This window comes from Triturus cristatus, chromosome 2_1, assembly GCF_964204655.1.
Source record: "Triturus cristatus chromosome 2_1, aTriCri1.1, whole genome shotgun sequence".
NCBI classification, from domain to species: Eukaryota; Metazoa; Chordata; class Amphibia; order Caudata; family Salamandridae; genus Triturus; species Triturus cristatus.
In genome coordinates this window covers 287,322,251-287,339,605 of record NC_140581.1, presented here as the reverse complement: position 1 = coordinate 287,339,605, position 17,355 = coordinate 287,322,251, and the positions used below count along the sequence as shown (strand labels likewise).

The 17,355-nt window shown below is 48.9% G+C and overlaps 1 long non-coding RNA gene across 1 annotated transcript in view; it reads right to left on the bottom strand.

Moving 5' to 3' along the window:
• Positions 1-17,355, bottom strand: part of LOC146864109 (uncharacterized) — a 401,591-nt gene that overhangs the window by 278,802 nt on the left and 105,434 nt on the right. Inside the window, exons 2-3 of the long non-coding RNA XR_014976611.1 lie at positions 11,321-11,433; positions 11,126-11,201 (exon numbers count right to left, since the gene is read on the bottom strand). This is a non-coding gene — a long non-coding RNA (uncharacterized LOC146864109). The remainder of the gene's footprint in view (positions 1-11,125; positions 11,202-11,320; positions 11,434-17,355) is intronic.

Sequence of the window (17,355 nt, the reverse complement as noted above, 5' to 3'; positions counted from 1 at the left end):
CCCCACCTAATACCCCTACATCCGTTTGATCCCATCCCGAAAGGTTTATGTGACAGCTCTGCAAATTATTATTATATTTAAATCACATACATTGTAATATTTTAACATTAATGCTCAGGTCTTAAAATTGATACCTCAGTATTAAAACACTTCCCCATCAAATACCTCTATATCCCTTACATCCCGAACCAAAAGGCTTTTTAAAAAAAAAGAATAAATGTAAAATATATATATATATATATACACTTGCTAAATCATATATAAATAATTATTAGCATTAATGATAATCTATTAAAAACATGTTATTAATCTACATATTAATATACCATGTAACTATATACTTACCTCTATACTTACCCAATAGCGCATGGTAAAGGCTTGTGTGTTAAGTGTATAAGTCAATATTTTGTATGCGTAGTAGTGACATGCGTGGTGAAGACTAATGCATGGTAAAGACTATGTGGCTAATGTATTGCTTGGTTAAGACTGCGTTGTAATGGTTGTTTTCCTTATAGAATGATCTGAAACTCCATTTCACATAATCGGTGAACCCAGCCCAGAAAGTGAAGAATTTTTTTTTTTTTTTAAATCAATTCACGACGCTGACTTAAAACGCTTCCAATGGCAAGTAAACTCTCTGGAGAAGGGATTTGCAGTCCGGACACGGATCCAGCAACCCATAGTCTTCCTTAATCCTCTCAACCAAGGCCACTGATTTACTTTTTAACTGCTCTATTTCTTTGCATGAGGCATCCGTAGCAGGGCTCTGAAACAAATTAAACCCCCAATAATGATCAATCTCCTTGCCTACATTAAAACTGTATACATTTGTTGTAGAGATAAAATATCATCCTCTATTTGGCCTTGTTTATTGATAAAGTTAAGAAACTATGATCCAAACGTGCAACGACCCAAAGCCATAGCCCCAGTTATCTCTTTTCATAATCATTATTTCCCAACTGTGAGACCGGCCTCGTGGCGTGGGCCCACCCGACCAGCAAGCCACCCTACAACCACACCTGATCCCCGATGTCACAGACTTCCGGCCACCATGGCCCAACAACCCGATGGCCGGCCGGGGCCCCAGTAACACCCAAGACCCTACCACGCATGCCCGGCCGAGAGAGCGAGAAGCCCCCAAGCCAGACCAGGAGACGCCGTCCCTGTCGCACCTCTGGTCTCATCCCCAAGGAGGGTTTTGATCGGCCACTAGGCCCCCGGTGAGCGGGCGCCTCGCCTGCTGGGCGTTTGGAGTCCCTCCCAGACCCACCTGAACAGATCAAAGGGCCGTGCGACAAGAAATCCCGACACACCGCCCCCAGGCACCAAGACCCCTCTCGGCGAGGACTCCGGACTTCAAAGAGGAGGGGGAGTATAACAAGGGGTGCCGAAAGGACGGGAGGCAGAGAAGACCTGGACCTACGAGAGCCCTGCTGACCTGGTCGCGGCTCCATTGACCCCTGAACCGAAGAACGCTACCCGAACTCTGAACCATCTGAGCCCTGCTGACGCTGTTGCGGCTCCCCGAACTCTGAACCATTTGAGCCCTGCTGACGCTGTCGCGGCTCTCCGAACTCTGAACCATCTGAGCCCTGCTGACGCTGTCGCGGCTCCCTGAACTCTGAACCATCTGAGCCCTGCTGACGCTGTCGCGGCTCCCTGACTCCGAGACCACCTGTGCCTGCTGGGTGACTCCCGGCACTCCCCTCCAGAAGAATAGGCAGCGAGTGCCGAGAGAAACAACATCCCCCAGCTTGAGGATTGAGAGCTGTGCGAAGGATACTCCGCAGAGACACTGAACTCAAAGACTGTCCCGCTACCCCCGTACCCCCATCACGAGTTCGCCGCCGCTTGTGGCACTGATTCAATACCTGCATTTCGGATCATAAAGATCCCTTGAAACCATCGATAAAGTATACTGTCTTATGAAGAACTACTGTGTGGTGTCACTCTGTTAGATAGTGCAAGCGCAGCGCGTGCGATCCTAGGTACGAGACCCCTTCAGGAAGGGCCTCCCCGCCCGTGCTCGGCCTAACTCTGGGAGAGGTGGGTCAAAGGGTTGTCAGGAACGTATTCCGAAGCCCCCCGGAGAACGCCTTTCCAACATTTGGTGGCAGACGACGGAATCCGAGCTGACACCTAGAGATCGTGCAGTAAACGGCTGACGCACTACCGACAAGAGATAGAAGGAGAAACCTCCCTAGGTGCCGCAGGTACCAACACAAGCCCGACATTCCGAGAGGACCAGTTGGAATATTATACGCACCGAGAATTAAAACAATTCTGCAAAGACCTTGGAATCGCTACCACCGGATTAAGCACGAAAGAAGATTTCCAGGGAGCATTGAAGACCTGGGTCGAGGCAGGAGCTTCCCTGGCCCAAACAGAAGGAGAGCCGCCAAACGAACCACGAAGCATCCCGGTAAGGAGCAGCGCCCCAGAAGGGGGCCTATCCCCAGAGGAGCTAGCGGACCGAGAAAGGGGCCGCAACCACGAACTAGAACTAGCAAAACTGAAAATCGAGGGAGAGCTAAAACTGGCCGAGAAAAAGTTGGCGGTAGAACAATTACGCCTACAAGGAGAACTTGAGGAAAAGAAACGCCAGAGAGACCACGAAGAAAGAAAACTCCAACTAGAATACGAACGCAGCCTGAAGGAGATCGAGCTCAAGGCTAAAAGTGAGGAGTCCAGACCCTCGGGAAATCAACCACCCTCCTCTACCGTGGAACCATAGGTCCACATCCCCAAGGATGTGGTGAAGGAATATTACAAGAACGACGACATCCAGCAATGGTTCAAGGCCTACGAAGTTGCCATGACCTCCCACCGAGTTCCGCAGAAAGACTGGGGGGCTGGTTTGTGGGGCCGGTTCCTGAGCGAGGGGAGAGATACCCTGCTGGACCTGCCCTCCACGGTGCTGAACTCCTACAGTCACATGAAAGAGGCCCTAGTAGCCAGATATGGGCTCACCTCCGAAATGTACCGGCAACGGTTTCGAGACTGCAAGAAGATACCCGGTACCACATGGGTAGAGTACGTGAACTTTTACAGCCGGGCCTTGGACGGGTGGATCAAGGGCAGCAAGGTCTCCACCTTTGAGGAGCTGTTCGACCTGATCGCATGGGAACACTTGTCCGCCAATTGCTTTGTGGAGTTACGCCAGCACCTCCTGGACAGCAAGCTCACTGACCCGCGAAAACTGGCCTTAGAAGCTGACCGATGGGTGAACACCCGGGCCTCCCGGGGTCCTGTGGGAGACTACGGTCACTACAGTCAGGGACACCCCCGCCAGAGGGGCGGAGGGAACCAAGGCCGACCGAGAGAATTCCCGGGGGGCTCCCAGCACAGTCCCACCAGAGGCCAACCTCCGCACTTTCCAGCCCCACTGCCAGCCAGCACCGGGCCACCGGGGAGGTCGGGACCCCGAGTCAAGATCACCTGTTTCCGCTGCCAACAGACCAGACACTATGCCAGTGACCCCCAGTGTCCCATGTACCAACGACCCACAACGACAACCCCTCCGGCTCGACAAATGGCCTCCGTAGCCCTAGGAGAAGAGATGGAAGACTCCGAAGAGTGGGAACCAGCCGCCATGGCCCTGGTCTCCCTAGGGGACCGAGAGATGGTCCCCGGAACACCCCTACCCGCCAACACGAAGAAGTACCGACAGCAGGTGACGGTCAATGGTCACCGCGTCGAGGGCCTCCGCGACACCGGGGCGAGTGTCACAGCGGTCCACTGCCACCTGGTCTCCGAAGACCAGATCCTGCCCGACGCCTTCTGTCCAGTCATATCTTCAGACAATTCCGAGAGCCTATGCCGGATGGCCCTGGTACCCTTCGAATGGGGGGGAGTCGCCGGTAAATTGAAGGTGGCAGTCCGAACCTCCCAACCCGTAGACTGCCTCCTGGGCAACAACCTCAAGAGTTCCCCGTGGGGACAAGTGGAACGAAGAGCCCATCTAGAGATGATGGGCCTACCCGAATGGGTATGCGCCACCACGTGCTCCATGACTGCCTGATTGCCTTCCTCCGAGGGAGTTGAGGCCATGCCGCTGAACACAGTCGCCGTCCCCGAGGTCCGGGACGCGCTACCCGAGCCCGACGACCCTCTTCCGGAAGAAGAAACCGTTCCCGATGACGGGTCAGTGCATCTAGATCCCGAGCCCCTGACCGAGCTCGGGGACCTGCCCGAGATGGCCCAGTGGCACTGCGACGGAGGTCCCTCCCGAGAAGAATTCTGCCAGGAACAAGCCACCTGCCCTTCCCTCATTGGACCCCGACAGCAGGTCGAAGCCCAGGCAGCAGGCGACCAGTCCGGAACACACTGGATATATTGGGAAAACGGCCTCCTGTACAGCGAACAGAAGTCGGCCGAGCTGGGATCGGCCCGAGTACTGGTGGTACCCCTGCGCTTCCGAAGTCTCCTCCTGGGCCAAGCCCATGATGTACCCCTGGCAGGACACTTAGGCCAAGACAAGACCTACCAGCGACTAGTTACCCACTTCTATTGGCCCAAGATGCGAGCGAATGTGGAGACCCACTGCAAGTCATGCCTCACGTGCCAGGCCAGCGGAAAGAGTGGGGGGAAGCGCAAGGCTCCGCTACAACCCTTCCCCGCTGTCAGTACCCCTTTTGAGCGGGTGGGAATCAACATCGTGGGGCCCCTGGATCCCAAGACCGCCCAGGGCCACCGATTCATCCTCGTCCTGGTGGACCATGCCACCCGCTACCCCGAGGCCATTCCCCTCCGCACCGTGACGGCCCCCGTGGTAGGCCGGGCCTTGATGGGGATCTTCTCCCGCGTGGGGTTCCCTCGCGAAGTCGTGAGTGATCGTGGCACAAACTTTATCTCCAAATACATGAGGTCCCTATGGCAGCAGTGCGGGGTATCATACAAGTTCACCACCCCATACCACCCCCAAGGGAATGGCCTAGTCGAGCGATTTAACAGGACCCTGAAGGGGATGATCATGGGCCTCGAAGAACCCCTACGCCGGAGATGGAACGTCCTCCTCCCTTGCCTCCTGTTCGCCTACCGAGAGGTTCCCCAAAAATCTCTGGGGTTCAGCCCGTTCGAATTACTGTACGGACACCCCGTCTGGGGGCCCCTGAGCCTGGTCAAGGAGAGCTGGGAAACGACTCTCCGGGGGACCCCTCCTGACGTGTTCCACTATATCCTGGCGCTTTGCAACCAGACCCGGAAATTCCCAGAACTCGCCGAGGCGAACCTCGAGGCTAGCCAAGAAGAGATGAGGCGCTGGTATGACCAGAATGCCACGCTGGTCGAGTTTCAGCCGGGCCAACAGGTCTGGGTCATGGCCCCGGTGAAACCCTGCGCCCTCCAAGACAAATGGACTGGTCCCTTCAAGGTGGTCGAGCGGAAGAGTCAAGTCACATATCTAGTTTATGTGCAGTCCCCGCGGAACCCCCTCCGGGTCCTCCACGTGAACCGCCTCAAACCCCACTTTGTGAGGATGGAGTTGAGTTTGCTCCTGGCCACCGACGATGGGACTGAAGAAGACACAGAGCCCCTTCCAGACCCCCTGTGTGCTAAAGAGACAGATGGCTCCGTAGAGGGGGTGAGACTGTCAACCACCCTCACCCCCCAACAGTCCGACGACTGTCGCCGGCTACTAACACAATTCACAGACCTCTTCTCCCTAACCCCTACGGTCACCGACTGGTGTGTCCACGACGTAGACACCGGCGACAGCCCGCCAGTGAGACACCGAGCCTACCGGGTCCCTGATCGGGTCCGCACCTGCATCCAGACCGAAGTAACCAAGATGTTGGCCCTCGGGGTGATTGAACCCTCCGACAGCCCCTGGGCCAGCCCGGTAGTCCTGGTCCCGAAAGCGGCCGCCCCTGGTGCCGCCCCCGAGCTGAGATTCTGTGTGGACTATCGGGGACTCAAAGCGGTCACCCGAGCGGACGCTCACCCTATCCCCCGCGCAGACGAGCTCATCGACCGCCTCGGGGCCGCTCGCTACCTCAGCACCTTCGACCTAACCTGCAGATACTGGCAGATTGCGCTCACTGAGGGAGCCAAGGAGCGCTACTCCTTCTCCACCCCGGATGGGCACTACCGCTTTAGAGTGATGCCGTTTGGAATGAAGAATGCCCCGGCCACCTTCCAGCGGCTGGTGAACAGGGTCCTGGCCGGACTAGAGGGGTTCAGTGCAGCGTACCTAGACGACATAGCAGTATTCAGCTCCCAATGGACCCAACACCTCTAGCACCTCCGGCAAGTACTGCTGGCCCTGCGCCAGGCCGGCCTAACCATCAAAGCCAGCAAATGTCAAATTGGACAAGGCTCAGTGATCTATCTGGGGCACCAGGTGGGAAGCGGGCAGGTCACCCCCTTCAGCCGAAGATCGACGCCGTCTTGTCCTGGGAACCCCCAACGACCCAAACGGAATTCGGGGCCTTCCTGGGCCTCACCGGTTACTACCGGAGGTTTATTAAGAATTATGGCAGCATCGCAGGCCCCCTCACAGAGTTAACCTCCAAAAAGCACCCGAAGAAAATACAATGGACTCCCCCGTGCCAAAAAGCGTTCAACGCCTTGAAAGCCGCTATATGCACTGCTCCGGTACTCAAAGCCCCCGACTACTCTCAGGAGTTTGTGGTCCAGACCGACGCCTCGGAACACGGCATCGGGGCAGTTCTCTCCCAGTTCAACGACAAAGGCATAGATCAGCCCATAGCCTTCATCAGCCGAAGGTTGCTACCTCGAGAACAGCGGTGGAGCACCATTGAAAGAGAGACCTTCGCAGTAGTCTGGGTCCTCAAAAAGCTACGGCCCTACTTGTTTGGAACCCACTTCCGAGTTCAAACGGATCATCGACCCTTGCGGTGGCTGATGCAAATGAGAGGAGAAAACCCCAAGCTGCTACGATGGTCAATCTCCCTTCAGGGGATGGACTTCACTGTGGAGCATCGCCCCGGGACTGACCACGCCAACGCGGATGGCCTGTCCCGATTCTTCCGCTTCAGCGAGGCGAACCCCCAAGTGGATGGGTAGTTCTCCCCGCCTTTCAGCTGGGGTGGCACGTGTGAGACCGGCCTCGTGGCTTGGGCCCTCCCGACCAGTAAGCCACCCTACAACCGCACCTGAACCCCGATGTCACAGACTTCCGGCCACCATGGCCCAACAACCCGATGGCCGGCCGGGGCCCCAGCAACACCCAAGACCCTACCACGCATGCCCGGCCGAGAGAGCGAGAAACCCCCAAGCCAGACCAGGAGACGCCGTCCCTGTCACACCTCTGGTCTCCTCCCCGAGGAGGGTTTCGATCGGCAACCAGGCCCCCGGTAAGCGGGCGCCTCGCCTGCTGGGCGTCTGAAGTCCCTCCCAGACCCACCTGAACAGATCAAAGGGCCGAGCGACAGGAAATCCCGACACACCGCCCCCAGGCACCAAGACCCCTCTCGGTGAGGACTCCGGACTTCAAAGAGGAGGGGGAGTATAACAAGGGGTGCCGAAAGGACGGGAGGCAGAGAAGACCTGGACCTACGAGAGCCCTGCTGACCTGGTCGCGGCTCCATCGACCCCTGAACCGAAGAACGCTACCCGAACTCTGAACAATCTGAGCCCTGCTGACGCTGTCGCGGCTCCCCGAACGCTGAACCATCTGAGCCCTGCTGATGCTGTCGCGGCTCCCCGAACTCTGAACCATCTGAGCCCTGCTGACGCTGTCGTGGCTCCCCGAACCCTGAACCATCTGAGCCCTGCTGACGCTGTCGCGGCTCCCCAAACTCCGAACCATCTGAGCCCTGCTGACGCTGTCGCGGCTCCCTGACTCCGAGACCACCTGTGCCTGCTGAGTGACTCCCGGCACTCCCCTCCAGGAGAATAGGCAGCGAGTGCCGAGGGAAACAACATTCCCCAGCTCGAGGATTGAGAGCTGTGCGAAGGATACTCCGCAGAGACACTGAACTCAAAGACTGTCCCGCTACCCCCGTACCCCCATCACGAGTTCGCCGCCACTTGTGGCACTGATTCAATACCTGCATTTCGGATCATAAAGATCCCTTGAAACCATCGATAAAGTATACTGTCTTATGAAGAACTACTGTGTGGTGTCCCTCTGTCAGATAGTGCAAGCGCAGCGCGTGCGATCCTAGGTACGAGACCCTTTCAGGAAGGGCCTCCCCGCCCGTGCTCGGCCTAACTCTGGGAGAGGTGGGTCAAAGGTTGGTCAGGAACATATTCCGAAGCCCCCCGGAGAACGCCTTTCCAACACCAACTGAGGGATTTTCAAACAAAAATAGCTACTCCGTGGCATGCCACCCTAGTGGATGAAAACATTGCATGGAATAAACAAGGGGGATAATTAATCTAGGGTTATTGGACTTTAGATGTGTCTCCTGCCAAAAAATGAAACTAGGATTGAATGATCTTAGCCAATTAACTTTTGCCAAATGCTTTTGTTGATTCCCCAGACTATTTATATTGCAAGTAAATACATTAACTCACCATACCATTACAAATGAAAAAAATAGCTTCTTTGTGCCGTATGTATAAAGAATACTTCACATTGTAATATCATGAAGACTAAACACTGTAACTCACTGGTACCACCATGTTTATGTAAATACTCCCTAGTGCATGCAACCCCTCACCATGACCCTGCCCCAAACCATCCCCCACCCCCAAAACCCTCCAGATCCCTGGTCAACTCCCTCTTGCGCCCTTCACCCCCCACTTGGTGAGTGCCCTAGAATGGCACCATCGACTCCACTGGAACGTCACTCCAACCAACCCTCACCCTCCAAAAGGAAAAAAATGGGGAAAAAGGTAAAGTCAGAAATCAAATATAACCCAAATATGTTAGCCATAAATCATACATCCTACATTTATCAACCCCTCAGGTGACTTGGTTTAGCACGTCATTAGCTTCTGCGGCTGAGGAAAGTACCCAAAAGTGATCCTTACAAAGCAAGTTTAGTTTAGACTACTGATGAAAAATAGCTTGCGCTCTGGCTGCTTTAAACAGGCCAATCATGTCCTTAAATTATGTTCTACGGCCAGCAGCTGCAACGGACATGTCATAAAAAATCTGCATGTTTGAGCCATCTTCCAATATGAACACCTTCTACTGAGTGGCCCTAGACAGGTTCTGCTCTTTGACCCTGTGGTCCAAACATTTACCAAGATTGTTTGTGGCTGCTTTATATTCAGGGATGGCTGAAAACGGACCTATTGGGAGGTTGATAAACACATGCTTTTTTAACAAAAGTCTCAAAAAGAGTGTTCCCCCGCCCCCTACATGAGGTTCCTTGCCCTCTGGAATGGCAACAAATCTTAGGACCCACCGACATCCAGGCTATCAGTCTGACCACTGCATCACAATGCGGACAGTTGGACAGCATCAGTCCGGGAGACAGACCGTCACCTCCGACAGGATCAAGGATCCTGTCATAGGAGGCGGTCAAACCCCTATCCCTACCATGAGGGCGGTGCCTGCACAGACATAACAATACCTGCAGGAGTTCCCTTTTCCTTTAGCACAGAAGCAAGCATTAGTACTTTGAATACTGAAGAAGCCTTCCCATGACCCTGCCAATTACAGGCGTATATCTCTCCTGCCATGTCCAGTTAAACTACTAGAAAGATCAGTTAACAACTATTGGAGTTTATAGCCAAGAATAATATCTTAGATGAGGCTCAGTCGGGTTTCCACTCTGCACATTGTACATAGACTGATTTGTTCTCTATTTTGGATGAACTGTGAATGCTGGCTTACCGGGGCTATTTTCACCGCAGTTTTTGCTAGGATTGTTGCCTACTTTTGACACTGTCTCACATGATCATCTATTACTTAGATTGAGTGATGCTGGTATCCAGTGCCAGTGCCAGTCTAAATTGGGGGGTTTGGCCCTTACCTAAAACCACCTTGGGCCTCAGACAACTGTAAACACAATACAACGTCAGGTGGTTTTGAAATTCAAATACATCTTTACTTATGCATGAGGAACATCTTACTCAAAAAACATGGCCTCAAATTACTTTCGTAGTATTTGAAAAAACATTTCAAACTTTATCAATTGACACGCAGCCCGGCTGGTCGCCAATGCTCCTCCCCGTACCTCTTCCCTTCCCCTCTTGCAGAGATCGCATTGGCTCCCAGTGCGTAAGCTGATTGGTTTAAGATCTGTTGCATTGTACACAAATCCCTAAATGGCAAAGGCCCCAGCTATCTGGCAGAAAAATTACAAAATATCAGCCTCCCAGGGCGTTACACTCTGGGACCAAATCTCTACTTGTGGTTCCACGTTGTAAAAAATCTTGGCTGGTTGGTAAGGCTTTCTTCCATTTAGCCCCTACCTATTGGAACCAACTACCTATCCATCTGCAGGAGTGCTCCAATCACCTGCAGTTCTGTAGGCTTCTGAATACTGCATTGTTCTAATCTGTTCCTTTCTCTGACTGACGAAAGCAGGTCCTCAGCATGGAGATACCCCTTGGGGGGGTGATTCAGGTGCATTATAAATTATAAATCAAATCACGATGAAAGAAAAGAGAATCCACATTCAATTCAATGGATATACAGTGAATAATTTGTGAAAAAAGCATATGTAAAGTGTTTTCAAAGGTACTAAAACAAACAATATTTAGACTCAAAATAAATACATAAACTTGCTAAAATACAGTCTTCATCAATATGAAACTTGTGATACCAGAGCAATATATTCACAGGGAACGCTCTTGGTCCTAGGCCATTAAGAGGGTCCAGATGTATTTAATATGGGCTTGCATAAAGTTGCTTTTGGAAATATTAATTTTTAAACATCCATATTGGTATTCGTTGAGGTGGGATCCCCCAGTGGTCCTGGTCTACGCGTTTGGAACGATGTCTATTGTGGGTTCTCTTCAGGACAAAGGTTTGGTGAGTTCTGCAAGGGTACAGGGACAGAGTTTTATAAACTAAATGGTCAGCAATCTTTAGTTTATTTAGTCAAACAAAATTATCATAAGTTTACCTTGAAGGCATGAAAACTGACAAGGACTTGGATTGAGGTCCATGTTAAGTTTAGTAAGAGTATACATGGATCCACATGAATACAACATCACCTACTTGAACGGGCTGCTTATACACAATTTATGGAAATTAATGTACCTTGGGTTGTCGAGGATTGCACTCTTACACCAAATGAAGAGGACAAAGTAAGCGTTTAAGGATTCTTCGTGATTTTCTGAAAAGAAGAAACGGAGTAAACCTTGATAAATGCAGTATTTTTTCGAGTGAATTGATAGTGAAACACAATTTTTGTGATGGTTCAATCAATCAGGGAATTGTAAGCACGCTACTCACCCGTGAGGGTCTCAAGGCGCTGAGCGGGGGGAGTCCGGAGATCTGTTTAGCCGAAAAGCCAGGTCTTGAGGGTCTTCCTGAATTCAATTCAATTCAAAATACTTTACTTCGGACTATGAGGCCATAAAAGTAAGAAAACAGTAAAATTCAGTACATACATAAAAGGGTCTTTTGAGATACACTCGTCCATTGTTCACTTCATCGCATCAATTTACACCTGTTTCGTTGGAGTTCGTATTGAGTTGGGATGAGTCCCAAAAGGTGGTCTTGACAATTTAGAGGTTGACCTATTATCTTGTTCATCTGTAAAGTGCCTGTGCAATTTATGAGCAGCAAAGTACTATTTGGTCTGTACCAATATCGATTTCTGGAAAAGTGCATGTGCGGTGGGTGTGCAATAGCACAGTTATTACAATATACCATTATGCTGGAACATCACCATGAACTAATTTGTGTCCAGAATGATACAAAAACTAATAAGATTTAAATATTCATAAAAAAAGTTCAATAAAATGCCTATGTAAAACTGGAACTGTCAGTTCATAAGATCATCAAGACATAAAAGCTTATAAAATACATGGAAATTAAAAGACATTTGGTATTTACACAGAAGAGTAGCTATTTCACTTTCGATACCATATAGTCTTGGCCAATAATCTTCCCCGCATATCTACCCCACTCCATTAATTGCAGCACCATCTTCAGAGCCTTTCAGGTCAGCCTTTTTCAAGGATAAAAAGTTGTATTCTTGCTAAATAGTATTTCAGTGTCAATACGATGTGTGGTTAAGGTATCTAATCCCCTTGGATTTTAAACATGACTGCTCTTGCCGAGTAGTACACCATTACCACTAGATGGGCACTTCGGAGTGGCGACCTGATTATAGAATTACAATATTTGCCCTCTCTTTTTCCTTATAAAGTTAATAGCCAATAGGAATCGGCTGACTCCAAATACTATTAGGCGAGAGTTGTCCGTTTTTAATATTCTCAACATATCATTCATTCTCCTGACACTAAAGCACCTGCCTATCGGTTTTATCCACTTCCTTCTCACTGATTTATATGCTGGGCAGAAAGACAGGACGTGTGGAATGTCTTCATCAGCCCCCATCTGGCATAAGGTACAGTGGGACTCCCCCTCCTTAAGTTGTAACATTGACCATTTGGTAACAAAACTGTTTATTTGCAATATACCGTATCTGAATTTCAGGTATAGACACTATGCCAATTGTGTTTCTATCTCATCTAAGAATGGCTCAAAACAAGGAGTCATTTTGTACTTGAGGAATTGTACGGTGAGCCTGCCCTGTGTGCTGCTTGAGGTCACCTTATCTCTAATAAAATCCCAAAATAACAGCTTAATCTCACATTTTGATTCAGGAGTCAGCAGACTCAGATTCAACCAGTATCTGCTCAGGGGAAACATCGGTTACATTGCGGTGTTTACACCTCAATACCTTTACAACGTGGGTATTACAACGCAAGTCATTACAATGACTTCCGCTGGATGGCGCTCTAACCTAAGGAATAGTATGATTTACAATTCCAACAGCTTCCTCCTACTGTACGTAGACTGGAGTTGGAATAGTAAATCATACTATTTCTAACTCCAGCGCCCCCCAGCACAAGTCTTTGTAACGACTTGCGTTGTAAAGGTATCGCGGTGTAAACACCGCGATGTAAAGTTGCATTGTTTCGGGTATTCTGCTCATGCACAGAACTATGGGCAGGAAACCAGGACCTCAGTGAATTGTGGTGTACCAAAAAACTCACCTCAGTACCTAGAACCACTATCCGACTAGCATCAGTGTCTCATTCGTTCTCAGTACTATATCGAAGCTACCAATGATTAGACAACCCAGAACAAGCGACTTAGAATGCTCTCAGGAATGGTGGGAATCAAGAACACCTTTTCGTTGTTATTCTCATATCAGTTCACAACGTGAGTAATCAGAGACACGGAAAAGTTTAAAATGTTTATTTTTAACTACGTGCTCTAAGATGCAGTATTTTGGCTAACATAAGCAAACAAATGATTAGAAATAATACCATCAGCATTGTTACAATTCCATAGAAAACAAAGGGAGAAATCATATTATAATGATAGTGGAAACAGGTCCTATAATACCTTGTGCACCACCCTCCCCTGGCTAATAAGCTAGCTTTATAATAATAATAGAAGGTCTCTAGGTTTGAATAAGGAACCCCATACCTCAAAGATCAGCTTAGGTGAATCACATCACAGGATCAGCACTGCTCTCTGTGTCTGGAAAGGTTTTCTACAAGAGTGCCAGCATCATGCATGCAATGCAATATTAAAGGCACCCGAGTTTCAGATGTTTGCAGATGTGTGCTTGTTGTGTCTAGAGTGTGGGCCGATCAACCTGAATTCAACAGCATACATTGTTATTTGACCTTGACGGTTTCTGCACAAAGGGCCTCATGTAGGTAGCCAAATACCGGTCGGTAACGGCCGATTTTCGGTAATTATACCGTTACCGACCGGTATTTAGGCTTTTGGTATGTAGGGGGACAATTTCTGTATTCGGAATTTACCGAATCGGTAAAATTACCGAATCGGTAATTTTACCGATTCGGTAAATTCCGAATACAGAAATTAGATGTAGGGGGAGTGTGTGGGTGTTGTTATGAGTCGGTATTTACCACCAACTAATAGTTGGTGGTAAATAATGAATGGATGTGGAAATGCATTTCATAGCGCCTACAAGTGTGCAATGTGGCAGACATACATGCCCTTAGGGCATGTATGTGTGCCACATGTGCACACATGGCCGATTCAGGGGTGCAACAGGGTGTCAATGTGACACCCTGCCACCCTTGCATGTGTTCCCCCCCATTACCGAATCGGTATTTACCGATTCGGTAATGAGGCATACCTTCCCATCAATGGGAAGGTATGCCTCATTACCAAATCGGTAAATACCGATTCGGTAATTACCGAATTTTACCGAATCGGTATTAATTACCGACTCATTACCTACATAGCATTTACCACTTCATAAATACCGATTCGGTATGATTCGGTATTTATGAAGTGGTAAATGCAAGCCCACCTACATAAGGCCCACAGTGTTCAGACTAAGGTCGCGGTGCATGTCTAGGGATGTGAAAAACAGACCATTCTCATGTGAAGAAAAAGCAAGCAAGCAGTTTTACTTATAATAACAGCTACCTGTAGGGTTGTGTGCAAAAGCAGCAAAGTGGCAAAATGGCGTTAACATCTAAAACGCTTATGCTAACATAGCAATGTATGCAGGTGATACCCTGTCTCCACTACAGTATATTCTCTGCTCAGACCTAGATCAAAAAGCCATGTTCTAATATGGATTGACCAAGGAAAGGAAACTTGGATGTCGAGTGCCAACAGTTCGATAAGTGATTCTCTATACACTGCTAATTCCGGTGTTGTCCAAGTTCAGATTCAAAATGACAGGGTTCTCCAAATTGCTAGGTGCTCCAAGCGTTTAATGCCAAAGTCATATGTCAGGGGGATCAGTGAAGTATGTTGAGGAAGGGCGACAAGCATTCTCAGGATTTTGTTTTCAGCGATGGTTAGAGAATTGAGAGCGCCACTTCCCCAAATCTCCGCACCATAAAGAGCGTCAGTTTGGGCTCTGGCCTTGTAGACTTCCAGAGCTGGGGTGATGACTTTTGAGGATGTTGCAGCTTGTTTTTTTACAATGAGCATAGTGTTTTGCATTAAAATAGCCTTCGACTTCTCTGTCTGTCTGGCCCAAGAAAGTTTAGATTCTAAGGTAACTTCTAAGTATACAAAGTTTGATACACGTTCCAATACTGTGCTATTCAAGTATATTTTGTTCTTAAAACTGCTGTGTGGCCTAATAGTCATGTATTTTATTTTTGTGGGGTTCACCTAGAGGCCTTTTGCTTTGCAATATTTATTAAGGCTGTGGAGCCAGATTTTCAGACCACTAGGTGTTTGAGACAGCTGTATAGTATCATCCGCAAATGTTAAGGCGCAGATATAATTACCCCCTAATTTTTGCGAGTCATGGACACAATTTTGGAGAAGTTCAACCAGATCGTTTACATACAAGAGGAACAGAGTCGGCGCCAGGAAACAGCCCTGGCGCACTCCCCTCTTGACTGGGATCTCATCAGTAAGCTCCCCACCTTTCCCCCTTCGTACCTTAGCGTAGTTGTCTTGATGTAGCCTAATAATTTGTATTAACATCTTGTCAAGTACACCCTGTTGGTGTAGGTTTTCCCACAAATGGGCCCTTGGGATGGAATCGAGTGCCACCTCTAAATCAATAAAGGCGACATATAAATGGCTAGATCTTAATCTTGTATATTTTCCAGCCTAAAATCAGGAGTCTAAACACTTGGTCTATTGTGCTTGTTTTCTGTCTAAAGCCAGCCTGGCACTGTGATAGTATATTCTCTGCTCTAATTCAATCAGTGAGCCTAGTTAAAATGTGTTTAGCATAGACCTTCTGTAGAACCTCTATCAGGCTTTTAGGCCTATAGTTTGCAGGCTCTTCCCTGCTGCCCTTTTTATAATTGGGGACTATCTCAGCTCCCTTCCAGGACGCTGGCACCGGCTGCCCCCTAGCTATTGCATTCATTAGTTCATTTATGTACGGGACCCACACTTCCTGGCTCTGGTTGAATAAATCTCCCTGTATTCTATCAGGGCCTGGTGCCTTTGATGGCTTAATGGCTGCTATAACAAGCGCCGTGTCCTCCATGCTGAACTTTAAAGGTGGTATTTAATTTGTAGTCAGGAGCACCCATTAATTGGTTGCGGCGTGATTAGCTGAATCCAAATCAACAGTGATATCATAGAGCTTTGTGAAATGCCTCTGCCAGGTGATGGCCAGAGGCCGTCATGTTTGGTTCCACGGGTCATTAATTTCCAAAACATGGCTTGGTCCCCATTGTTTGCAGCTACTATAAGCTCTTCCCAAATACTATCTTCCCAATATCTTTGGGCTATCTTTTTGTGTTTTCTTGTATATTGTTCTTTCTACTCTAATCTCGAGTGCATTTTTATTTTTGAGGGCACTAATAGTCCGGGTTTTGGCCAACCTACATTCCCCATCATACCAAGGGTTACATGACTGAGCCCCTGCCTTTGCAATACCCATTTTTATACGTGGTTTAGTTAAGTGAACTTGTATTTCCTGTATCAGTTTTTGGTGGATGTCTGTTATCTTGTTGATTTAACGGTCTTGTTCCAGATAGAAGCCTACAAGATCACTAAAGATGTTATAAATGTTGGTTAGGGGTTCAACTTGGTCTAATACAGCAGGCCATCTGACTGACCTTCGATTATTAGTTACCAGAGGCTACCTTGGTTCTACTCTTGGGTCAGATTCTAGTGATGCATGGATTGGAAAGTATTTCCCATCTAAAGCTAAACATAGAAGGAAGTGGTCGCTCTCTGATCTCTTATCGACTTTGAAATCCTGTGCATATGCCCAATGTGATGTACTGATAAGTATATAATCTATTCTCGACCTAGAGTTTCATCTTGAGAAGGTGTTTGCACAAGCAATATCTGAGGGGAAGCGACCATTACAAGCTCCATTTAGGTTAATTTTTACCCATATTATCAGCCCTCCCAATGCCCTCCCTTTTTTTGATTGTAGTACCTCTATACTATAGGTTCTGTACCCTAGTTTGTGCTGTGATTCCTTGGCCCATGTCTCCTGGAAGTGACAAAGATCGAAGTCCTCTACATAGCTCTGCCAATCCTGTTCCTTAATTTTTTGCTTGAGCCCAGCTATGTTCCAAGAAATTATCTTTATCAAATTGGAGGTCGGGAGTGTATGGGTAGTTGGCATTTCACTAGGTGCAAGACGGGTATTACCCTCCCCTATTGGATAGATGTTATCTTCCCTGGTTTCAAGATGTGAAGCATGAAAAATAACATCAGAACTTGGTTGAGAAGTGGTGGAGAAGTGTGGCTCAATGATTAGAGTGGCAGACCCTGATGCAAAGGTCTAGCCCGGGACCAGGGTTCAATTCCCCGCCTTGGCGGGTCTT